Here is a 6426-nt window from a genome sequence, read left to right as displayed (position 1 = left end):
TTATAAATCAGTTGAAAAAATCTTGATACTCTTTTTAAGGCCAAGCAAAGAGGAGAGGTGTCTTGGTTCTTTGTAATTCTCAACTAATTAAGCTCTCCAATATTATTCCACACTTTGGAATAGATTATGATGAAAAGAAAATAGAAGAGTTGATAGTTAATCATCAAGTGCCAGAGACTGCACAGAAAATAATTAGAGAATCAGTTATTCTTGCCATTCTTGGGGATGAGGTTGATATTGACATTAATGATTTTAGAGCAATACAAGATTTTACTCAAAAAGAAAATGTTCCTCTCATTGTATGTGGTAAGTCTTTTTTTGTTAGATGTATGTATTTCTGCTTTCCTCACTTACTGACTCAATTCAACAGTAAATTTGTAGACTCTATTAGAGTATAAACTACTAGAGTGTCATAAAGTCATGGTATTAGAGTATATCAGTGTATATATTACATAACAACCCTTTTATTCTTTATAATAATTCAATGTTTCCCCAAATATTTTTTATTTTCTTTGTGTGTGCCCTGCCCTACGGCATGGCATTGATTTTTAAGCAAACTAAAAATATTTTTATTTTTGAAATTTTGTATACAGATAAAAAAATGTTTAGGTAAGAATGAAACTGAATGGATAATGAGAACAAACATAGGAAAATTAAACTATGAAGGAATAAACTGCAGGCTGGCCACAAACATACTATTTCCACTATATCCACTATTTCCACTATTTTTGCATACTATGCAAACTATTCCAAAAAAATATGCTATTTCCACTATTGTCCAAAATTGCATACTATTTCCACTATTTCTTTGGATTTCAGATAAATCTTCAATTTTTAGGTAACTAAAACAAACTGATTTTTTTGATCATGAAAAGAAAGCCAAGTAGCAGGTTTTATCGCATTTTCACAGTATCTTTTCTCCTATTTCTAGTCCCTGCGGGGGGCTCTAACCCTGCGGGGCAATCATTAACACTTACCTAACCTAAAATAATCTATCAAATGCTACTGTGAAAATACGGCAAAATCGCTTCTTTATTTTTTTTTAGAAATGTTTCCAGAAGAAAGTAGTCTTTCAGTTCAGATTGTTGTACCTTTATTGAAAGTTATTGGTATTTCTACATTCAATGTAAAGATTTTTTTTTGAAAGATACCAAAACTTGGGGTAGTTAGTGACACAACCAAAAAGATTTCACCCAATTATCTCTAAAACTAAGGGAGTAGCACCCAAAATAAAATTGCTGGTATGTCGTGTCACGTGTGACGAGTCACCACATTTCTCCCCCCCCCCCCTTTTGCAATTAGATGATAGGATTGATTTATCAATTACATAACACTTGTTGCTTCGCCCCTCGCCTCAGGAAAATAGCTTAAAACCAACCAAATTTTTTATGAGCTTAGCTGAAAAATATAACCGATTAGGACCAACATACTTTTGGCTTTAGAAAAACAAACTTACCTACTACTTATATTATAGGATAAAAATTAAACTAAAAATAATCGTTCATAAAATTGTGGCTAATCTTCCTTTGAATCATAATTAAATCATACTGACAATAATTATAAAGTATCTAACGGTTTCGGACATCATATAATGCAGTTTGAAAACAATAGGACAACTTTAACATACCTAAATTATCGTCAAGAGCTATCCGTTACGTACAGACGGACATACATGAGAACCTATTTATAGAAAAGCAGCACTTAAAAAAACTCCCAGCTGTAGTAAAGGTAAACAATATACTGAACATAACCTGTCGCGACAATATATTGACGTAAAATGTATAAATTGAACATACACAACTTGAAATAGCGCAGCTACTGTCTATATGAAAAATGTTAAAAATGCTACGTACTTTCTAATCATAGATAGGCTGGTTTTAAGAATTTAGAAACAATTGTATACTATTGGAATGTGTCGATCTACTTTAAATAAATATGCCATATCTAGTATATCAGTTTTTTTTCAGTATTTAGTGTTATCGCTGCGCTACATACTTTTGGACCGGATTGTCCTATATATGAACAACAAGGATGACAACATCCATAAGTAGCGAAGCACAAACAAATAAATAAGAATTTAGATATTAGTTGTTTAAAGCATGTATATTAGGAAAAAATCACGAAACCTTTTCAACATATGTTTTTAATTTCTTAATATTTATATTTCAGTACTATGACTAACAGACTGACGGTCAAAGTAAATTACACACTGGATGCTTAAACCAACGGGAAATTTAATTTTGATATATTTAACTACAAAAATTTTTAAAAGCGGACCATAAACACCAAAGATAGGAGGAAAAATATAAAAATAGCCAAAAACCTTCAAAAAGGCAGTCTGACCGCTATTGATGTTTTCTTGAAACGACAGGAAATTTAATTTTGATATATATAACTGAAAAACTTCGGAAATCGGGCCATAAACACCAAAGGTATGGAGAAAAATGTGAAAAATACAAAAATAGCCTACAACCTGCTTAAAGGCAGTCTGACCGTCATAGTTGTTTTCTTGAAACGACAGGAAATTTAATTTTGATACTATAACTGAAAAATTTTTGGAAATCGGACCATAAACACCAAAGATATGGAGAAAAATGTGAAAAATACAAAAATAGCCTAAAACCTGCTAAAAAGCGGTCCTACCACCATTGATGTTGTATAGTTAATTGTGCTCCTTAATAATGGGAATGTTGTCTAAAAATTTCAGCCTTTTATCTTTTATAGGAGCCGAGAAAATCACGTTTCCCCCAAACTAAGACATACGGACAGACGTACATTTCAAATTACTGATAGCTAACCAACATTTTAAGGCCCTATAGTGTTTTAAATGCCTGCTATTTCATACTATTTTGTTTAAAATGCATACTATTTCATACTATTTTTTAAAAATTTGCATACTATTTTTAAAAATTTTACATACTATTGCATACTATTTACTTTTTTTTTGCATACTATTTTATACTATTTTGAAAAAAAGTCTGTGGCCACCCTGAAACTGTGGAGAACTTTCTTTAGATGAATGTCCTGTTCATGTTGGCTCCTCTGTACTATCTGGACAGCTCTGTACAGGTAAAAATCTGCTGGCCTGAGGGGACTTTCATTTTTAGGATCTGTTATGGGTAATGTAATGTCTTTGTTTTGTAGCTATGTTTTATTATAACTGAAAGTAACCACAAAAAATTACTATCAATTTGAAAATTAACAAGATAATGCAACTTAAGAAAAGAGCCTGTCAAAACACCTCAAGACACCTTTAAAAAGATAAAGAAATACCAACTGACTCTTGTTGTTTAGTCTTTAACAAAGTAATTTTTATAGAAAAAATAATGCTAAATTTTTTTTCTATGTATTTACCCTCCATGGTAAACCAGCAGTGCATGAGATCTTATACTCAGAAAGACGGACAGACAGTCATATAGATACTTACTAACTTACCTAACACTACGTACATACTTAATAAATTTTCTTTGTTTTCAGTAACAACAGATGGCGTACATAATCTAGAGTCAGAATGTCAAGTTATTATGGACTCTACCCAGTTTGATGTTCTGAGTGTACTTTCTGATCATGTTTTTACCATTCAATCAACTAAGCTGATACCACAAGGTCAAATATTGTATATCCAAGGATAGTAAACTGGGTATCAAATGTTTTGTTGTGTAAAAATCACAAAATATATTATAGAGTGCTATAAAAGGGAAAAGTATATTAATTACACTGTTATATTACCCTCTAGGGAAAAGTGGGACAGGCGTTAAAAAATAGTTTAAAACCAACCCATCACATTTTTAAAGCTTCCTTGAAAAGTACAACAAATTCAGACTAGTATTTTCCGAGATCTTTAGCTTCAGAGAAAAAGCCTTATTACTCCAAATCTTAGAATTACCATCCTATTTGATCAATATATGATGCTTAAGTTTCTTTTGAGACTCAGCATTTTATGATATAAAGTCACATGTCATTTATTTCTACATTTAAAAAAGATTCATAGGACATGGTAGGTAAAACTTTATTTGTTTTGTTAATTTTGTATACTAAACTCAAACTTATATTATTTATTTAACAAAAAAACCTTGACATCACTGCTGGAAGTTGCTTAAAATCACTTGCTCTCCTTTGTATACTGTCCCCTGTAGGTTCTGAAGTCCTGTTACTGAGGAAACCGTCCTGGCCTCTGGAACACCAGAAGATTGATCTTTCAGGTATTAAATTCTTTCTAATTTTCATTGTGCAATAAAAGAAAGCAAAGCATTTTGTTAAAAGATATTTATACCTAATATTTACTGACACTTTAAGTAAAATTCCCAAGCAAATTGTGCTAATTTTTTTTTATGTTTAATGCTTGATTAGGTATTCCTAACAATTATCAACAATTTAGAAAGCATACCTAGCAACTCTTTAAAATATTGAAATCTTAGATTTTTTTATCAATTAAGGTTTGAACAAGTTATCAAAAACAGATTATGAGAGTGTGGAGTTTTGTGGAATGCTAGCTCAACAAATATTAACCATACTCAAAAATCCTGGTTTGTTAAGTAGTCAAGAAAATAGAAGAGTCATTAAATCAGTTGTTAAAATAGAAGGTAAGTATTTTACAGAATTGTAATAAAGGGGGGAGGTGGATGAAACATTTTTTGTAACCACACCTAAATACAAATGAACTCATTAAAAATAGTTACAGCACTATACATTGAAACCATTGACACAATCTTAACTGTAATTTTCCTTTTAAAATGGATCAGGGGTGTATATTCTGCAAATTTGATCTGGATGAGGGGGGGGTTCGGTAAAAAAAATAAAAAATATGTTATGTACTTCTCTTCATAATTGTGTTCTTTTCTATATGACACATTTTTAAATTTTGTCAGAATTATTTCTTTTCTATGTTTAAATTGTGTTTTTTTATAGATACGACTAAGGTAGCTTTATGTGGAGACATCTCAAGCAACTTAGCACAGTATATTAAACAAGAAATCAATTGTCATTTTGATTGTTTTAGTCAGAAGGTAATTTAGACAATTAATTAGTTGAATAAAAAGAGTAAAAATAAGTCCATATTTTTTTACAAACTAAATTAATTCCTTTTTACACAGGCAAAGGCATAAAAAAAATTTATTAGAATTTTTAAACCAGTTTAAAACCATTTAAAGGCATTAAAATTATATTTATAATATTGTTACTTTAGGATGAAAATGAATTGGATTACAAGGCCTACAATTGTATTGTCTGTATTGGGAGTTCTTTTGAATATAGACAAAAATTAGGCAGCCAATGTCGTGCCAATAGAAAGTCGCTAGTAGTTATATCACAAGAAGGATTGACAGGTATTAATGTGAAGCTTTTCTATAACTAGGGTATGTACGTCCGTCAGTATTCTGTACATCACATTTAGCTCTTTTTGTAAATTTAGGCATGTTAGAATTGTCTTATTGATTTACAATTTTACCTGATGATTCCTATAACAACTAGATACGATTTAGAAAGAATAACAACTTTGTAATCTTTACCAGAAGTTCCGCAGGTCAATTTGAAACATACTGATTTTTATCTTTTTTAATAAAATCGTTTTATGTAATATATTTATCGTATTCATCTGTTTTTTTAATCATATATTCCTAGTACTAAAAGGTACAAAATTTTAAGCTTCTTTATAATTCAGTCATCAATTTAAAATTGACTCATCTTTATTTTGTGTAGGGTGCTTGGAAAGTTATATACCTGACCTGAGTATATCCTATACCTGTCTACCTGATCCTGCGGACAAGGAATATCCACACTGTGTAATGAAATCATTCCCTCACACCCCACACCAGGCCACTCTCTGGGCGGTCAACAAGCTCCAGTCATTCCAGGACAAATGGAGAGCTAGAAATGAGTTTGTTCAGGTAAAAGATATTTTTGTATATTTTTTTCTTCAAACTGTGTAAAAATAATGGGTAGCTTTTCTAAATTGATAAATAATCATATACCTAATGTGTTTTGTTAAGGAACATAAAGACAATCTGTCAGAGTTGGGGAGTCTGCTTGCCGCGGGTTCTATTCCTGATGGGGCCAAAGCTACCCAGTTTTTCAATCTAAACTTTGGCGGCTTTTCACCTTCTTGGGGTGATTGTGTTAGAGTTGCCAGGTTACAGTGGATTATTTGCAGATTTTTAATGCTAAAAAAGAAAAAAAATTTCTCTTATCCTATAATATGCTAACAAGGGTTATTTGTCTGTATTATCAGATTTTGATAACTACTGAACTGATTGAGTTTTCCAGTATAAAAGTCTTGGAATGGTTTTTGGCTGTTTTCTAGCCAATTCTCAACCTCTTCGAATATGTAGTCCCTTGATGCTAGTATAAAGAATATGTAAAAATGTTGGCAAGATTTGAGCTTTATATATAGACACTTTTGCCATTATGATAAATTATCCTGCAATTAAG

This window comes from Acartia tonsa, chromosome 10 (assembly GCF_053477335.1).
Source record: "Acartia tonsa isolate MP-2025a chromosome 10, ASM5347733v1, whole genome shotgun sequence".
NCBI classification, from domain to species: Eukaryota; Metazoa; Arthropoda; class Copepoda; order Calanoida; family Acartiidae; genus Acartia; species Acartia tonsa.
The sequence above is the reverse complement of the archived record's forward strand: the minus strand, read 5'-3'. Positions refer to the sequence as shown.